This window comes from Fistularia commersonii, chromosome 8 (assembly GCF_037954325.1).
Source record: "Fistularia commersonii isolate RoL2024-O1a breed Wild chromosome 8, RoL_Fcom_v1.0, whole genome shotgun sequence".
Lineage (NCBI taxonomy): Eukaryota > Metazoa > Chordata > Actinopteri > Syngnathiformes > Fistulariidae > Fistularia > Fistularia commersonii.
Window position 1 is genome coordinate 20881510 of NC_141291.1, and position 18370 is coordinate 20899879.

At 45.4% G+C, this 18370-nt stretch overlaps 2 pseudogenes; both read right to left on the bottom strand.

Annotated features, from left to right (window-relative positions):
- Positions 1-3120: 3120 nt before the first annotated feature.
- LOC147232227 (uncharacterized) lies at positions 3121-3968 on the bottom strand (annotated as a pseudogene).
- Positions 3969-7377: 3409 nt separating this feature from the next.
- Positions 7378-18089, bottom strand: LOC147232228 (uncharacterized; annotated as a pseudogene).
- Positions 18090-18370: the final 281 nt, after the last annotated feature.

Consider the following 18370-nt stretch of genomic DNA (forward strand, 5'->3'; position numbering starts at 1 on the left):
GAAATTGGGCTACTGTGGGTCGAAGAGCAAGAAGAAGAGGAGGAGTGTGTGTTCGGAAGCAGAGAGAGAGGAGGAAAGGAAAGAGCCTGGGACTGAGAGTAGGGACTCTGAATATTAGGACTATGACAGGAAAAGGTAGAGAGTTGGTCGACATGATGCAGAGGAGGAAGGTGGATATACTGTGTGTCCAGGAGACCAGGTGGAAAGGTAGCAAGGCTAGAAGCTTAGGAGCAGGCTTTAAGTTGTACTATTATGGTACTGACAAGAAGAGAAATGGAATAGGAGTTATCTTGAAGGAGGAGTTTGTTAGGAATGTCCTACAGGTGAAAAGAATGTCAGATAGACTTATGAGTCTGAAACTGGAAATTGAAGGTGTGATGCTCAATGTTGTTAGTGGCTATGCCCTGCAGGTGGGATGTAAATTTTAAGAGAAGGAGAAGTTCTGGAATGAGTTAGATGAAGTGATGCAGAATATTCCCAGAATGACAGAGTGGTAATTGGTGCAGACTTCAATGGACATGTTGGTGAAGGCAATAGAGGGGATGAAGACGTGATGGGCAGATTTGGAATCCAGGATAGGAATGCAGAGGGACAGATGGTGGTAGATTTTGCAAAAAGGATGGAAATGGCTGTAGTGAACACCTATTTCCAGAAAAAACAGGAACATAGGGTAACTTATAAGAGCGGAGGTAGGAGCACGCAGGTAGACTACATCTTGTATAGACGAGGTAGCCTGAAAGAGATCAGTGACTGCAAAGTAGTTGTAGGTGAGAGTGTAGCCAGACAGCATAGGATCGTGGTTTGTAAGATGACTGGTGACAAGGAAGATGAAGAGGACAAAGGCAGAGCAGAGGACAAAGTGGTGGAAGCTGAAAAGGGAGGAGTGTTGCATGGTTTTCAGGGAGGAGTTGAGAAAGGGTCTGGGTTGTCAGGGAGAGCTTCCAGATGATTGGACAACTACAGCTAGTGTTATGAGGGAGACAGGAAGAAGAGTACTTGGTGTGTGATCTGGAAGGAAAGTAGATAAGGAGACTTGGTGGTGGAATGAGGAAGTGCAGATGTGTATACAGAGAAAGCGGTTAGCAAAGCAGAAGTGGGATACTTAGAGGACTGAAGAGAACAGACAGGAGTTCAGGGAGATGCGGCGAAAGGTAAAGATAGAGGTAGCAATGGCAAAACAAAGGGCATACGATGACTTGTATGCTCGGTTGGATAGTAAGGAGGGTGAGAATGATCAATACAGGTTGGCGAAACAGAGAGATAAAGATGGAAAGGATGTACAACAGGTCCGGGTGATTAAGGACAGAGAGGGAAATGTATTGACTGATGCTAGAAGAGTGATGGGAAGATAGAAAGAGTACTTTGAAGAGCTGATGAATGTGGAAAATGAAAGAGAGGCAAGGGTAGAAGAGGGGACTATTGTAATGGTGTCTATTTTTAAGAATAAAGGGGATGTGCAGAATTGTGGCAACTATAGAGGGATAAAGTTGATGAGCCATACAATGAAGTTATGGAAAAGAGTACTGGAAACTAGACTGAGAGCAGAAGTCAGCATTTGTGAACAGCAGTATGGCTTCATGCCTGGGAAGAGTACTACAGATGCAGTATTTGCGTTGAGAATGCTAATAGAGAAGTACAGAGAAGGTCAGAGGGAGTTGCATTGTGTTTTGGTAGACATAGAAAAAGCATATGACAGAGGGCCAAGAGAGGAGCTCGGGTATTGTATCAGGAAGTCTGGAGTGGCATTGAAGTATGTTAGACTGGTGCAGGACATGTATGCTAGCTGTGAGACACTGGTACGGTGTGCTGTAGGGGTAACAGAGAAGTTCAAGGTGGAGGTGGGACTCCATCAGGGATCAGCTCTGTGTACCTTCTTGTTCGCAATGGAGATGGATAGGCTGACAGATGAGGTTAGACAGGAATCCCCATGGACCATGATGTTTGCGGATGACATTGTGATCTGTAGTGAGAGCAGACAACAGGTAAAGGAAAATCTAGAGAGGTGGAGGTATGCTCTGGAAAGGAGAGGAATGAAAGCTAGACGCAGCAAGACAGAATATATGTGTGTGAATGAGAGGAACTCGGGAAAGTTGACTCGCTGTGGCGACCCCTGACGGGAAAAGCCGAAAGAAGAAGACGAAGAAGAAGACCATAAATGCTTCAACTCACGTAGATAAGCACTTTTGACGACATGGCTATATCTTTGAAACCTGCAGCTAGATTTGAGTGATTTTACATATATTGTGCAGAATCACATCCTATTCAACATATTTCGGAACCAGACACAAGCTTGAAAGAATTCATTAGTTATTTACAATTTTTACCATAAATGCTTCAACTCGGGGAGATAAGCACTTTTTGACAACAAGGCTCTATCTTTTAAACCTGCAGCAGGATTTGAGTGATTTTGACATGTATCGTGCAGAATTATGTCCTGCTCAACATATTTCAGCATCAGACACAACCTTGAAAGAATTCATAAGTTATTTACAATCTGTACCATAAATGCTTCAACTCAAGTAGATAAGCACTTTTTGACAAAATGGCTATATCTTTTAAACCTGCAGCTAGATTTGAGTGATCTTACACATATTGTGCAGAATCATGTGCTTTTCAACATATTTCAGCATCAGACACAAGCTTGAAGGAATTTGTGGGTTATCTACAATTTGTATTTACATAACCACTGTTATTTGCAGTGCTTATGTCCTCTATTGTAAGTTGCTTTGGATAAAAGCGTCTGCCAAATGTAAGGTAATGTAATGTAATGTAATGAACCATAAATGGTTCAATTCATGGAGATAATTCCTTTTTGACCATATGGCTATATCTTTTAAACCTGGGGCTGGATTTGGGGGATTTTGACATATATCGTGCAGAATTATGTCCTGTTCAATATATTTCAGCATCAGAAACAACATTGAAAGAATTCATAGGTTATTTACAAACTGTACCATAAATGCTTCAACTTGGGGAGATGAGCACTTTTTGATCACATGGCTATACCTTTTAAACATGAGGCTAGATTTGAGGGATTTTGAAATATGTTGTGCAGAATTATATCCTGATCAACATGTCAGCACCATACTCAAGGTGGAAGAACATATTGTGTTGTTTCAACTAACGAACACGTAACGAGCCGACATGAGCTTTGCTGGCACGAAAGACCGTGGGAAACAGTGGTGGGCCAGGCCCAGAAAACGCGAAACTAGGGGTGCAAACGGAAAGTGGAGCAGACCTCTCAGGCAAACACTCTCCTGGCACACGTAATGGCTGACTGAGAACCAGCTCAGCCGGGGGGGGGGCATCGAGGTCATCCTCAGGAGCTGGGCGTAACCCTAGTAAGACCCACAGCAAACGGTCCACCCAATTGTCGCCCGAGAGCGCAGCCTGCAACGCCGCCTTCAGGGACCGGTGAAACCACTCGCAGAAGCCGTTAGCCTTAGGGTGGTACGCCGTCGTACAGTGCACCGTCGTCCCCAAAGACCCAGCCAACGCATACCAGAGCGACGACACGAACTGCAGACCATTGTCCGAAGTAATATCTGATGGGGTTCCAAACGGGCTACCCGAGAAGACAGAAATGCACGAGACAAGTCCCCAGCAGCCGTGGACGACAACGGGACCACTCCTAGTAGTCCTATCCACCATGGTGAGTAGGTGGGTAAAACCCTGCAAAGGGGGTAGAGGGCCCACTAGGTCAACATGGACATGGTCAAAACGCCTGGCCAGAATCGGGAACGGCGCAAGGGGTGCTCTTACGAGCCGATGAACCTTGGCGCGCTGGCATGCAACACGTGTGGCAGCCGACTCCTTCAAATCCCTATGAATGCCAGGCCAGACAAACTTGGCGCACAGAAGTTTCACTAATGCAAGGACTCCTGAGGGGGTCCATCATCCAGTACGAGACCCGTACTCGATGACCTCAGGGCGAGGACATCCGTGTCACTGGGCTGGTCAGCGGCCATAGCTGCAAAATCAATCCCGACATGCACAGGACAGACGAAAACACGCAACAAGCAATCTGCTACAGGGTTGAACTTTCCAGCCACATGCCTAATGTCCATAGAGAACTGGGAAATAGCTGCAAGGTGTTGCTGCTGGTGAGCAGACCACGGCTCAGCAACTCTCGACATTGCGAAAGTCAACGGCTTGTGATCCACATACACCGTGAAGGAGCGACCCTCCAGAAGAAAACGGAAGTGGCGTGTAGCCAGATGCAGGGCCAACAACTCCCTGTCCAAACCACTATATTTGTGTTTGCTGTCCCTCAGTTTGTGGCTAAAGAAGGCAAGCGGCTGCCAGGTATCTGCCAACCGCTGTTCGACCACAGCCTCCACTGCCGCATCAGACGCATCAGTTGTCAGTGCATGGGCGCTGGATGGGTGAGGAGGGCCACATTTGCCAGGGCGCGCTTAGCCCTGTCAAAAGCCTGAACCCGTCCCAGAGTCCAGTCAACCTTGTCTTTTGCACATCGGGAACGCAAAGTTTCATGCAGAGGCCGAAGGAGGTGAGCAGCACGAGGGAGGAAAGGGTTGTAAAAATTGACCATCCTCCTGAACCCCTGCAGAGCTTTGACTGACGCCGGACGCAGGAAATCAGTCACTGCCTGCACCTTCGATGTCAATGGAACTGCGCCCTGCGGTGAAATGTGGTGCCCTAAGAAATCAATCGACGAAAGACCAAACTAACACTTAGCTGGGTTGATAATTAGGCCATGCTCGGCTACGCGGCGGAAAACCTGAGTTAGGTGCTCCAGGTGCACATTGGCCAACGGGCTGGCTACCAGAATGTCATCAAGGTAAACAAAAATGAACGGGAGATCACGCAGCACCGAGTCCATGAGCCATTGAAAGGTCTGGGCGGCCCCCTTCAACTCGAAGGGCATACGAAGAAATTCGAACAGGCCAAACGGGGTGATCACTGCGGTCTTGGGCACATCCTCCGCGCGTACGGGTACCTGGTGATAACCGCACACCAGGTCGACCTTGGAAAAGATGGTGGCACCCAACAACTGCACGGAGAAATCCTGGATGTGGGGAATGTGGTAACGGTCGCCCATGGTCACGTTGTTCAACCCACGATAGTCGCTAAACGGACGCCAAGACCTGTCAGCCTTGGGCACCATGTGAAATCGGGAGGCCCATGGACTGTTAGACCGCCTCATGATCCTGAAACGCTCCATGGTAGCGAACTCCTCCTGCGCAGTCGCTTGTTTGGCAGCGTCCAGGCGCCTAGCCCGCGCAACAACCGGCGGCTCCGCACCGGGGATAAAATGCTCCACTCTGTGTCTCAATGAACCGATGGAAAATGTGGGCGTCGTCAGCGATGAAAAATCCGCCAACAACCGCTGATAAACATCCCCTGAAACCAAAAATTGTTGTGTGCACGTGGCCCAAACTGCTCTGTCTGGCAGGGATAGGTGGCAAAAGACAATGAGTCAATAAGGCGGCGGTTTGCGATGTCCACTTACAGGCCGTTGGTGCACAGAAAGTCCGTGCAGATAATGGGGGTCGTGATTGCGGCGATCACAAATTCTCACTCAAAATGGCGGCCATCAAGGCAAACTGACAATGACCGGGAACCGAGGGTGAGTATGGAGGACCCTTTCGCAGCACTCAACAGCGGTCCGCTGCCTCTGGATCGCATGTCCTCCCTTGTTGGTGGCATCAGGCTCTTCTGCAATCCAGAGTCAACCAGGAGCCTGAGCCCGGACCTGGAGTCCTTGACGAACAGCAGCTGTGTGCTACCGCCGGCCCCAACAGCTGCTACTGAGCCCCGGCTCTGCCATTTCCCGGCTTCGCGAACAAGCAGGGCGGGACACACCGCCGAACTCTGCAGCCGAATCACTGGTGGAAAAAACAGAAGCCCGTTTTACGTCTCTTCAGCACAGATACTTCTCCTACGACGGTTGCGTCCTCATCTGCACGCGCCGTCTGCGAGGGCTCTGGAGTTGCACTCTGGACAACGAATGTTCTGGACGCAAGAGAGATGCGGTCAGCCTCCTCCGCCAAGCTGCGGTAGTTGCCGGCGGCTAAACATCGGGAGTTCTCTAGGATCGCGCACGCAGGAGCCAGCATTTGACGTAGAAAAATATGTAGAAAGAGGAACCCCCCGTTGTCTGATCCCGGCAGCGACAACATGTTCTCCATGCGATCCACGGCAGACCCGTCTCCCAAGCCGAACATGGAAAGTAGCCTGTCCACCCGCTACGTAGCGGACAGCTCTTACCTCCGGATTAGGAACTCCTTCAACGCGGCATACCTGCCGCGCTGCGGAGCGCAACGGCTACATGGCCCGTTTCGTGGTCTGTTGGTCCAGTGCCACGACAACCAAAAAATACCTGGCATCCTCTGACGGAACTCCCTCCAGTTGGAAAATCGCCTCCACGTGTTGGAACCAAGCAGCCAGGGCGCTCTGCCAAAATTCCGGCAGGCAGACGGCCGTGAGGGTCGGGTCCGGCTGAGATGGATGGAGCGCCGTAGATTAAGTTGAATCGCAAACTTCACCTGATTCAGACATGAGCAGTTCGGGGTCACCAATGAGGTGTTTCAACGATGAAATAATGGCGGAGGCGTAGAGAGGTTCGGTTCTTTTATTTGAAACATCAAGAAAATACAACTGGAACTTGAACATCCGGGATCGACTAAATATCCGGCTTAACCACACGCGCCGACCATTAGTACGGTACAGTAAGAGACCACGCTCCTTTGTGACCGCCACAATATCAGTTATCTACATTTTGTATCATATATGCTTAAACATGGGGAGATAGGCACTTTTGACAACATGGCTATATCTTTTAACCTGCAGCTGGATTGGAATGATTTTGACACATAATGTACAGAATCAGGTCCCATTCAACATATTTCAGCAACAGACACAAGCTTGAAAGAATTCATCAGTTATTTACAAATTGTACAGTAAACCCTTAAACTCGGTGAGATAAGCACTTTTTGACCAGATGGCTATACTTTTTGAACCAGTGGCTCGATTTGAGTGGTTTTGACATATTTTGTGCAGAATCATATCCTATTCAACAAATATCAGCGACCAACAAAAGCTTGAAAGAATGCATAAGTTATATACTATATATATATCATAAACACTTCAATTCGGTGAGATAAGTATTTTTTGATCAGATGGCTATATCTTTTGAACCAGTGGCTGGATGTGAGTGGTTTTGACAGATGTTGTGCAAAATCACATCCTACTCAATGTATTTCAGCAACAGACACAAGCTGGAAAGAATTCATCAGCTATTTAAAATTTGAACAGGAAACGCTTCAACTCGGTGAGAAAATAACTTTTTGACCAGATGGCTATCTTTTGAACCGATGACTGGATTTGAGTGAATCTGACATATTTTGTGCAGAATCATGTCCTATTCAACGCAGTTTCGGTTGAATAACCACTTTGAAGCCAGATTGTTTTGGGTCCAATTGTCCAGTCTGATTTAAAAAGTTGGTGACCTGTTTTGCAGCTGCCCTTTCCAGGATTTTTGAAAGGAATGGAAGGAGTGAGACAAGGCGACAGTTTTCCACCTGTGCTGGATTAAGTGTGTTTTTTTTCAGTAGAGGTGTCACCCTTCCTTGTTTGAGGGCAGAGGGGACAGTTCCGGAAGACAGTGAGGAGTTTATGATGCATGTTATCGCTGGAACCACTGATGGGGCGATATCTTGAAGCAGGTTGCTGGGCACAGGGTCCAGCAGGCAGGTAGTGGGACGACTTTCAGTGATCAGTTTGGAGACATCCGCTTCAGAGAGTGGGGTAAATGTACTGAGTGTTGTAGTAGTGGTAGTGGTTTCTTGTGGTGAGTGCTCGTCGGAGGGAGGGTCTTTGAATTGCTTGCTGATGCTTGCTACCTTTTCGGTCAAGAAGGTGGTGAAGTTGTCTGGGGTAAGATCTGTAGCAGCAGGAGGGGGGGGAGGGTTGAGCAGTGATTTAAAAGTAGAAAACAATTTCCTAGAGTCTGTAGTGTTGCTGATCTTTTCGTTGTAGTAAGCCTTCTTGGTAGTTGTCACAGAGGTGGCAAAGGACGCTAGTAGAGACTGCAGGCTTTCAAGATCTAATGAGTTGCCAGTTTTGTGCCACTTTCTTTCTGCTGCTCTAAGGGTAGAATGCAGAGCGTGGATGGGCTCCGTCAGCCATGGTCGAGGCTGGGTAGAGAGTGCAGGCTTGGTGGATAGAAGGCACATGTTGTCCAGGCAGGAGCTCAGTGTAGAGCTGAGCGACTCTGTCGCAATATCTACATCTAATGAAGACAGTGTGCTGGGGGGTGGCAAGGCAGAAGTGACTGCAGATGCAAAGTCAGTGATAGGCAGTCTGCGGAGATTCCTTCTTTATGTGACCACAGGTGGAGTGCCGGCTGGTGACTGTGGTAGAGTGATTGTGAAATGAATGAGGAAGTGGTCAGAAACATGCAGCGGTGTTATCTTCACATCATTCACCTCACAGTTCTTAGTGAATATCAGGTCAAGTCCATTTCCGTTTTTGTGTGTTGGGGAGCAGCTGGCAAGATGAAGGTCGTATGTAGTCGTGTGAGGTTGCAGTGACCGGAGGTTGGATAGGTTTCTGCGTTGGTAGTTGCGGCAACAAGGCCTGCGCCTCTTGTAGATTACAGGTATTTTCTGGAAACACATCGTGAGCGTAGGTCAGAAGTAAAATAAGTATGTTCCTTATCGGAGAAGTTGCACAAGTAGAGTTGCCCGCCTTTACATTCGTCCGTCTCTACATGAGGAAGTCAAACACGAGCTGACACTGAAACAGCTGACGCTGTTAAAGCTTTATATAGGAAAGGTGGCAAACGCTGAGCCCTGCCCACAGCAATTAGTTGGACAAGGCTATAGGGTGTGGCCTCACTGATTGCCCAGCCAGGTGTGATCACCTGACTGAAACTCAAACTGCACTGACAAACAAAACAACAACAGCTGTACCAACTAAAGTAGAGGATACAGTCAGCCTAACAGTCACACAAGATGCAGAAAATACACAGTAGAACAGTTATAAAGAAGCTAAAACACGTACTAGCCGTAAATCAAATGTGCTCTTGTCAGAGTATAAGCAGTGTCCTAAGTTACAGGATAGAGCCTAGCTATTTAAGTGAAAGTCATGCCCATAGCAATTGGTTACACAAAGGTTGTGGGGTGTGGCCTCACTGATTGCCCAGCCAGGTGTGATCACCTGACTGAAACTCAAACTGCACTGACAAACAAAACAACAACAACAGCTGTACCAACTAAAGTAGAGGATACAGTCAGCCTAACAGTCACACAAGATGCAGAAAATACACAGTAGAACAGTTATAAAGAAGCTAAAACACGCACTAGCTGTAAATCAAATGTGCTCTTGTCTTATCAGGGTATAAGCAGTGTCCACATATTGACATATTTTGTACAGAATCATGTCCTATTCAACATATTTCAGCAACAGACACAAGCTTGAAAGAATTCATCAGCTATTTACAATTTGCACTGTAAACGCTTCAACTCGGTGAGAAAAGAACTTTTTGACCACATGGCTATATCTCTTGAACCAGTGGCTGGATAGATTGATTTTGAAATTTAATGTGCAATATTTTGTCCTATTCAACATATTTCAACACCAGACAAACTCTTCCAAGAATTCATAAGTTATTTACAATATGAACAGTTAACGCTTCAACTCGGTGAGATAATCACTATTTGACCACATGGCTATATTTTTTGACCAAGTGTTTGAGTGATCTTGATCAATATTGTGCAGAATCATGTCCTATTCAACATATTTCAGCACCAGACACACGCATGCAAAAATTCATATGTTATTTAAAATTTGTATAGTTAACGCTTCAACTCGGTGAGATAAGCACTTTTTGAACCACATGGCTATATCTTTTGTACCACTGGCTGAATTTGAATGATTTTGACATGAATTGTGCAGAATCATTTCCTTTTCAACATATTTCAGCACTAGATACAAGCATGAGAGAACTCCTACGTTATTTTCAATATGGAGAGTTAACGCTTCAACTCGATGAGAAGGGAAATTTTTGACCACATGGCTATATCTTAAGAACCAGTAACTGGATCTGAATGATATTTACATATATTGTGCAAAATTGTCCTATTCAATATGGTTAAACACCAGACACAAGTCAAAAAAGACAAAAGACGAAAAATGTATACGTTAGACAAAAAAATGTATATGTTATTTACAGTTTGGACAGTAAACCCTTCAAATCGGTGAGATAGGCACTTTTTGACCACATGCCTACATATTTTGAACCTGCTGTTTGATTTAAGTGATTATGACATATATATTGTGCCGACTCATGTCCTATTCAACATATTTCAGCACCAGACAAAAGCCTGCAAGAATTCATGAGTCATTTATAATATGTACAGTAAACGATTCAACTCGGTGAGATAAGCAATTTTGACCACATGGCTTTATTTTTTGACCAAGTGGCTGTATTTGAGTGATTTTGACCAATATTATGCAGAATAATGTCCTATTCAACATATATCACCAGCAGAAACAAGCATGCAAATATTCATTTGTTATTTACAATTTACAGTAAACGCTTCAACTTGGTGAGATAATAACTTTTTGACCACATGGATTTATCGTTTGAACCAGTGGCTGGATTTCAGTAGTTTTGACATTTTTTTTGCCAAATTGTGTCCTATTCACTATACAGTATGTGAAAATCAATGTATTCCAGCCACAGGTTCAAAAGATACAGCCATGTGGTCAAAACTGTTTATCTCACTGAGTGGAAGTGGTTTTTGATACAGATTGTAAATAACTAATGAATTCATTCAAGCTGGTGTCTGGTGTTGAAATATGTTGAATAGGACATGAATATGCACAACATATGTCAAAATCACTGATATTCAGCCAGCGGTTCAAACATTATATCCATGTGGTCAAAAAGTGCTTTATCTAACCGAGTTGAAGCGTTTTTTGTACAAAGTGGAAAAAAAATTAGTGAATTCTTTCAAGCTCTTGTCTGATGCAGAAATATGTTTAAAACTACATGTTTCTGCAAAATAAATGTGAAAATCAATGCATTCCAGCCACATGTTGAAAAGATATAGCCATGTGGTCAGAAATTGCTTATCTCACCGAGTTAAAGAGTTTTTGGTAATAAGTGTAAATAACAAATGATTTAATTTAAGCTTGTGTCTTAGGCTGAAATATGTTGAAAAGGACATGTTTGTGCACAATATAAGTCAAAATCAATTAAATCAAGCTGAAGATTGAAATGATATAGCCATGTGGTCAAAAAGTGTTTATCTCACCGAGTCGAAGCGTTTTTCGTACAAAGTGTGAATAACTGATAAATTCTTTCAAGTTGGTGTCTGGTGCTGAAATTTTTAATACTACATGATTCTGCACAATATATGTGAAAATCACTGTAATTCAGCTACATGTTCAAACATTATAACCATGTGGTCAAAAAGTGCTTATATTACCGAATGGAGGCGTTTTTGGTAGAACGTGGAAAAAAATATGATTTATTTCGAGCTGGTGTCGGGTGCTGAAATATGTTGTACAGGAGATGATTGTCCACAACATATGTCAAAATCATTCAAATCCAACCACAGGTTCAAAAACTATAGCCATGTGGTCAAAAAGTGCTTATCTCCCCAAGTTGAAGCGGTTTTGGTACAAAGTGGAAAAAAATTTATGAATTCTTTCAAGCTGGTGTCTGGTGCAGAAATATGTTCAAGAGTACATGATTCTGCACCATATATGTCAAATTCTCTGTCTTCCAGCCACAGGTTCAAAAGATATAGCCATGTGGTCAAAAAGTGCTTATATTACCGAGAGGGCGTTTTTGGTACAAAGTGTTAAAAAATAATGAATTCTTTCGAGCTGGTGTCTGGTGCTGAAATATGTTGTATAGGACATGATTCTGCACAATCTATGTCAAAAATCACTGTAATTCAGCCACAGGTTCAAAAGATATAGCCATGTGGTCAAAAACTGTTTATCTCCCACCCGAGCTAAATATAAAAATCGAGAGGGCACACAGATCACTGGGGCTAAAGCCTGCGAGTTCAGCGCCTCTGCACTCCATTATCGTGAGGTTTCTGGATTATACAGTAAAGGAAGCAGTGCTGCGACAAGCATGGGCCCAAAAACGAGTGAAGTTCCAAAAAGGAGTGATTTACTTTGACCAGGATTACTCTCCAGAAATACAGAGGAAGAGAACGCGGGTCCGAGGAGTGATCAAGCAGCCGAAGGAGAAGGAGATCCGGGCAATGTGCCGCTATCCAGTGCAGCTGAGAATCAACTTAGAGTCGGGAGTGAAAACATTTCCTACGCTGGTGGATGTTGTGCCAACATTGAAGAAGCTGGGCATCGAGTTGCAGGTTAGTGAGAGAGAGAGACTGGAATGGGAACTCTCATTTTTTCTGTTTTGTGTTTTAAGAGTTCTTATTTCCTTGACATGTCGGTTAGGTCGGCACAAGTGATTTTTGTTACTACTAGGGCAAGGATAGTTACTTTATGCAAAGGTTAATCTGGGGAGAGTAAAATGAAAATAGGAAATACCAATTTATGTCAGAGGTTGGGATTATCAGTTATAATGTCAAAGGATTAAATAATCCTATAAAAAGAAAGAAAATGCTGACTCAGTTGAAGAAATTTAATTGCTCAATAGCGTTACTACAGGAAACTCACTTAAATGAGGTAGAACATAAGAAATTGAGGAGAGACTGGGTTGCACAGGTATTTTATGCTTTTTGTTCAAACAGCAGAAAGAGGGGAGTAGCAATTTTAATTAGTCATTCAATTAGTTTTGCAATTCAGAGAGAAGTGAAGGATAAAGCGGGGAGATATATACTTATTATGGGAATGGTAGGTGGAGTAGAGCTAACTGTCATGAATATCTATGCCCCCAATGAAGATGACCCCAATTTCTTTAAAGAAGTGGCAACTGTAATGGCAAGAGAAGCCAGAGGCACTATAATTTTAGGAGGAGATTTCAATTGTGTTTTAAATGTAAAATTGGATAAAACTCCTTCTGATTATGGGCCCATTAGCAGGAAATCCAGGGCAGCAAAACATATGTTGGAAGAATTAGGACTTGTGGATGTTTGGAGGGCTAAGAACCCAACCACGAGAGATTTCACCTTTCTGTCCATGATACATGGGTCATATTCAAGAATTGATTTGATTTGCATCTCAAAACAAAGCTTACACAAAGTCAGAGAATGTGTTATTGAACCTGGTATCCTATCTGATCATGGTCCTGTATATATGAAATTAAATTTAGGCTTTGGTTGGCACTTCAAATACTGGAGACTAAATATTTCATTGTTGACAGATCCAAATATAAAGGAAAACATAAAAAAACAATTGATGAATACTTCAAAATTAATGATAATGGATCAGTATCCCCCTCGACTCTTTGGGAGGGGGCAAAGGCGGTGCTGAGAGGGAAATGTATTGAAATTGCGGTTAGATTAAACAGACAGAGAATGGAAAAGGAAAAACAGCTGGAAAGTGACATAAAAAGACTAGTACATGAACACAAAATGACAAGGGACAAAAATGTCTTTAAACAAATACAAGAAAGTAAAACCTCCTTGGATGTACTTCTCACAGAAAAAGCAGAGGGAGCACTTCGATACACAAGCCAAAGGTACTATGAAAAGGGAAATCGGGCAAGCCGGCTACTTGCCTTTCAATTGAGGAAACAACAATCAAGCCGTATTGTCCCTAAGATAAAACACCCCTCCTCTCTGACCGAGGTCTCCCACCCAGAAGAGATAGCTGAGGCATTCCGTACTTACTATAAAAATCTTTATGATACATCAGGAGAAACACAAGGCAAAAGGAAATTAGAAGATATATTCAAAAATCTTAACTTAAGAAAACTCTCTGCATCTGAGGCAGACGAATTAATAGCTCCTATCCGAGAAAACGAGATACAAGACGTTATTAAATCATTAAAGAACAACAAATCCCCTGGCACAGATGGTCTACCAGGTGAATTTTATAAGGCCTTTGGAGAGGAGCTTGTGCCAAAACTTTGCCAGATCTTTAATTATGCCTTACAGGAAAATGACCCACCTCCGAGCTGGTCTGAGGCAGTAATAACGGTTATACACAAAGAGGGGAAAGATCCATTAGATTGTGGTGCCTATAGGCCGATCAGTTTGTTGGGGAATGACGTAAAGATTATTAGTGCCATATTAGGAAACAGAATGCAGAAATACTTAGGTAAATTGATTAATCCAGACCAGACCGGTTTCATACCAGGTCGACAAGGAGCAATCAATATTAGAAGAGCATTAAATGTACAATCATTGGCAAGACATTCAGTTCACCCGTCAATGCTTCTCAGTCGAGATGCTGAGAAGGCGTTCGACAGGGTGGACTGGACATATCTGAAATTTACTATGGAACAAATGGGATTTAATTTGACATTTATAAAATGGATTGAAGCACTGAATAAAGACCCAATATCAAGGGTCAGGGTGAATGGGTACTGCTCCCAATTTTTTCACCTTAAAAAAGGAGTCAGGCAGGGGAACCCAATCTCGCCTATTTTGTTCGCATTGTGTATTGAACCGCTTGCTGAATTGATAAGGACAAACGATCAGATCGAGGGAATAGTAGATGAAGGAGGGGAGATACACAAAATTTCGTTGTTCGTGGATGACGTTCTTTTGTTTATAAGAAACTCTCAGTCATCTATACCAGCCCTTATGCAATGCCTGAGGGACTATGGGGAGATGTCAGGGTACAAGGTGAATGAGGGGAAATCAGAAGCAATGATGATAACAGGATGCTGGCCGACATGCTTGGATGGACAGGTGAAATTCAAGTGGTCAAAAGGGGGCTTTAGATACCCGGGAATCATTCTCACACACGACACAAGTCAGCTATATAAGGCAAATTATGGTAAACTAATTTCTCAGATCAAAAATGACATGGAAAGATGGGAGGTGCTTCCTTTGTCCTTAGTTGGGAGGATAGAAAGTATCAGGATGAATGTCCTACCGAGAATGCTGTCTCTGTTCAATGCTCTGCCTATCACTGTTCCTGTATCTACCTTTACATCACTGGATAAGCTCATTTCCAAATATATATGGCAGAACAAGAGGCCCAGAGTGAGATTGAAAATACTCTGTGCACCCAGAGATAAGGGCGGATTGGCCTTGCCACACTTCCGAAGTTACTACCTGGCAGCACAACTTGGAAAATTGGTCTCATAAGACTAGATATGGGTGCATATAGAGCAAGGTTCAGTTAAAAATGTGTCGCTTTCAACTCTCCCCTTTCTAAATTCAAAAGCAAGACGTGGACTTAAGATACAAAATGAATATGTCAACCATACACTTAAGGTTTGGGAAAAGACAAGACGATTCCTGAATCTACCTCTATCCCTATCAAGGGCAGCAAAAATAACAGCAGCAGGTGACTTTCTGCCAGCAGAGATGGACGGTGGTTTCATTAGATGGGCAGGGGAAGGTTTAATCACAATAAATCAGTTATTTGAAGGAAGAACTCTGAGGGCTTTTTCACAACTTCAGGTAAAATACGACATTGACTCTAAGGATTTATTTCGATATTTTCAAATTCGACATTATTTGATGACACACAAAGAATGAGACAATATTAAAGAAGCTTCAACTAATTTTGAACAATATTGGATTGAGATAGTTGAGAACAAAATTAACATTAAAAATACAATATCAGATATATATGGCAGGATACGTATGGACACTTCAGTAGACACACTGGATGTGAAAGCTAAGTTAGTTAGTTAGTTAGTTAGTCCTCTTGCACGAGATACGTAGAGCCAACCGTGGCTACCAGGTTTCTCCACTGGGGTCTGTCGTTGGCAAGTTGCCGTGCCTGCGCCAGGCTCACACCGCAGGCCCTGAGGTCTTGGGCCACAACATCAAGCCAGCGGGTGCGGGGGGCACCTCTGGGTCTTCTCCATCTGGCTAGCTGGGGATTAAAGGCCAAGATGGAGCTTGTGGGGTGTTCGGCAGGCGAGCGGATGATGTGGCCATACCAACGAACTCACCGCATTGCTGCGAGGCGAGATGCTGGGGGCTGCTGGGTTCGATCCCTTAGGGTCTTGTTGGTGACATGCTGGGTCCAGTTGATGCCTTCTAATGTCCTCAGGGCCCTGGAGTCAAATCCATCAAGCCTGGCTGTCAGCGTGTTGTTCAGCGGCCAGGTTTCGGAGCCATAGAGAAGGACAGAGATGACTGAGGCATTGTAGACCCGGAGCTTTGTCACCCGGGATATGTGCCGGTGTCGCCACAATGGTCTCCACAGGGACTGCATGACTGACGCCGCAAGGGCACGGCGCCGGTCAATCTCAACTTTGAGATCTCCGGTGTTTGTCGCTTCCTTCAAGTACCTTGGCTCAACCCTATCAAAGTGGACAGGGGTGCCGTCGAAGAGGAGTGGTGGTGGATCAGGTCCCTCTCCTATATGCATAAGCTCGGTTTTTGGCCAGCTTATCTTCAGGCCGAGTTTCCTGGACTCCTCATCAAAAACATGGAGGGCTTCACGAAGCTGGTCAGCGGTCTCGCTGAACAGCGTGGTGTCGTCTGCGTACTCGAGATCCCTGAGGGTGTAGCTGCCTATGGGGACCCCAGGGATCCGCTCAGAGACTTTTGTCATCAGATGGTCGATGACACAATTAAAAAGTTCTGGCGCAGCGACGCAGCCCTGCCTCACCCCGCTGTTGATGGGGAACCACTCAGAGTCCCGGCCATTCACACGCACACAGCTTTCGGCTCCTTGGTAGAGCTGCCTAAACAGTGTGGTTATTTTGGCTGGGACTCCGAGGGATGTCAGGATGTTCCAGAGAGAGCCGTGGTCCACCGTGTCGAAGGCTGCTTTCAGGTCGATGAAGGCGATGTAAAGGTGCCGATCCTTCCTGAACTCCCGGGCCTTTTCAATTATGAGCCGGAGGGCAGAGATGTGATCTGTGGTAGACCAATTGGTCATGAAACCGGCTTGCTGTTGGTGGCACCTGCTTTGGGTTGCAGGTAGAGCACAGGTTAGTAGGACGTGGGTGAATAGTTTTCCGGGGATGGAGAGGAGGGTGATTCCTCTGTGGTTGCTGCAGGTCAGCTGATCGCCCTTATGCTTCCAGAAGGGAAGTATAATGCCCCGCCTCCAGTCATCAGGCAGCGACTCAGTAACCCACACATGGTTGATGATTTGTGTGAGCCAAAGGATGATGTTGTTACCTCCGGCCTTCAGCATCTCAGCTGTGATGGAACATAGGCCAGGGGCTTTGCCGTTTTTGAGCTTTGACAAGGCTGCCTTCACTTCGGCTGGGGTGACCGGGGAAATGAGACAGTCCGGGTTATTGTTGGGGTGGGTGGTGGAGGTGGGGGTTTCTGGTAGGGGAGGATGGTTTAGGAGCTCACTGAAGTGCTCCTTCCAGCGACTGAGGCAGTCAGCTTCCGTGGATAGGACGTTTCCGGCCGCATCCTTAACCAGGAAGCAGCGCTTGCGGGGGCCTGCTTTCCCTTGGCGGAGCAGATTGAAAAGCTGCCGCAGGTTGTTGTTTTTGGAGGCTGACTCCATGGCTGTCGCCTGGTTTCTCCAGTATGTTTCCCTGTCTTGACGGATGGAAATGTTCCATTGGCTGTTGAGGCGCCGGTACAGGACCATGTCCAACGCAGTCGAGCAGCTCGTCGGCTGTTGACGATGTCCAGCGTGGCTTGGGAAATCCAGGGCTTCTTGGGGGCTGGTCTTGTTCGCCCGGCGGCTCCCTTCGAAGCCATGGTCACCTCGCTTTTAAAGTGAGGCCAGTCCTGGGACATCCCGCTGGTGAGGGCGCTAAAACGGTTAGCGATGGAGCAGCTGTAGCGCTCCATAATGGCAGGGTCTAAGAGACGGGAGGAGTCCAGCTTGGGGGAGGCATTGGCTGAGGCCCCCGCCTTGAGCTTTAGCCGCAAGTCGGCTATCAGCATGCGATGGTCGGTGTTGCCAAGCTGTGCACCTCTGAAGACACGGCAAACCGTGAACCCGCCAGCCTCCAGCAGCATGTCAGTGTGCTGTGAGGTGGCAGCCCCACCAGCTGAATAGCCATCGCAGGGCCAACTACCCGGCATGGTGAAATAAACCAGTTACGAAATCAACCAAAGCAACCAGAATAAACCGGACAGAAAGCTAAGTGGGAACTGGAATCTAATGCCATGATTGCTGATGGAGAATGGGAGAGTTCTTGGTTGCCCTGGCAAAAATGTTTAAGCAGCCCAACATGGAGGGAGTTCAGCTGGAAGTTAAGAATAAGGTATTTTAAAACTCCCTTGATAATAGCTTCTTATGATAATAACTGTTCTCCCCTATGTTGGAGGGGCTGTGGCGTAACGGGGGACTTCTCCCACATCCA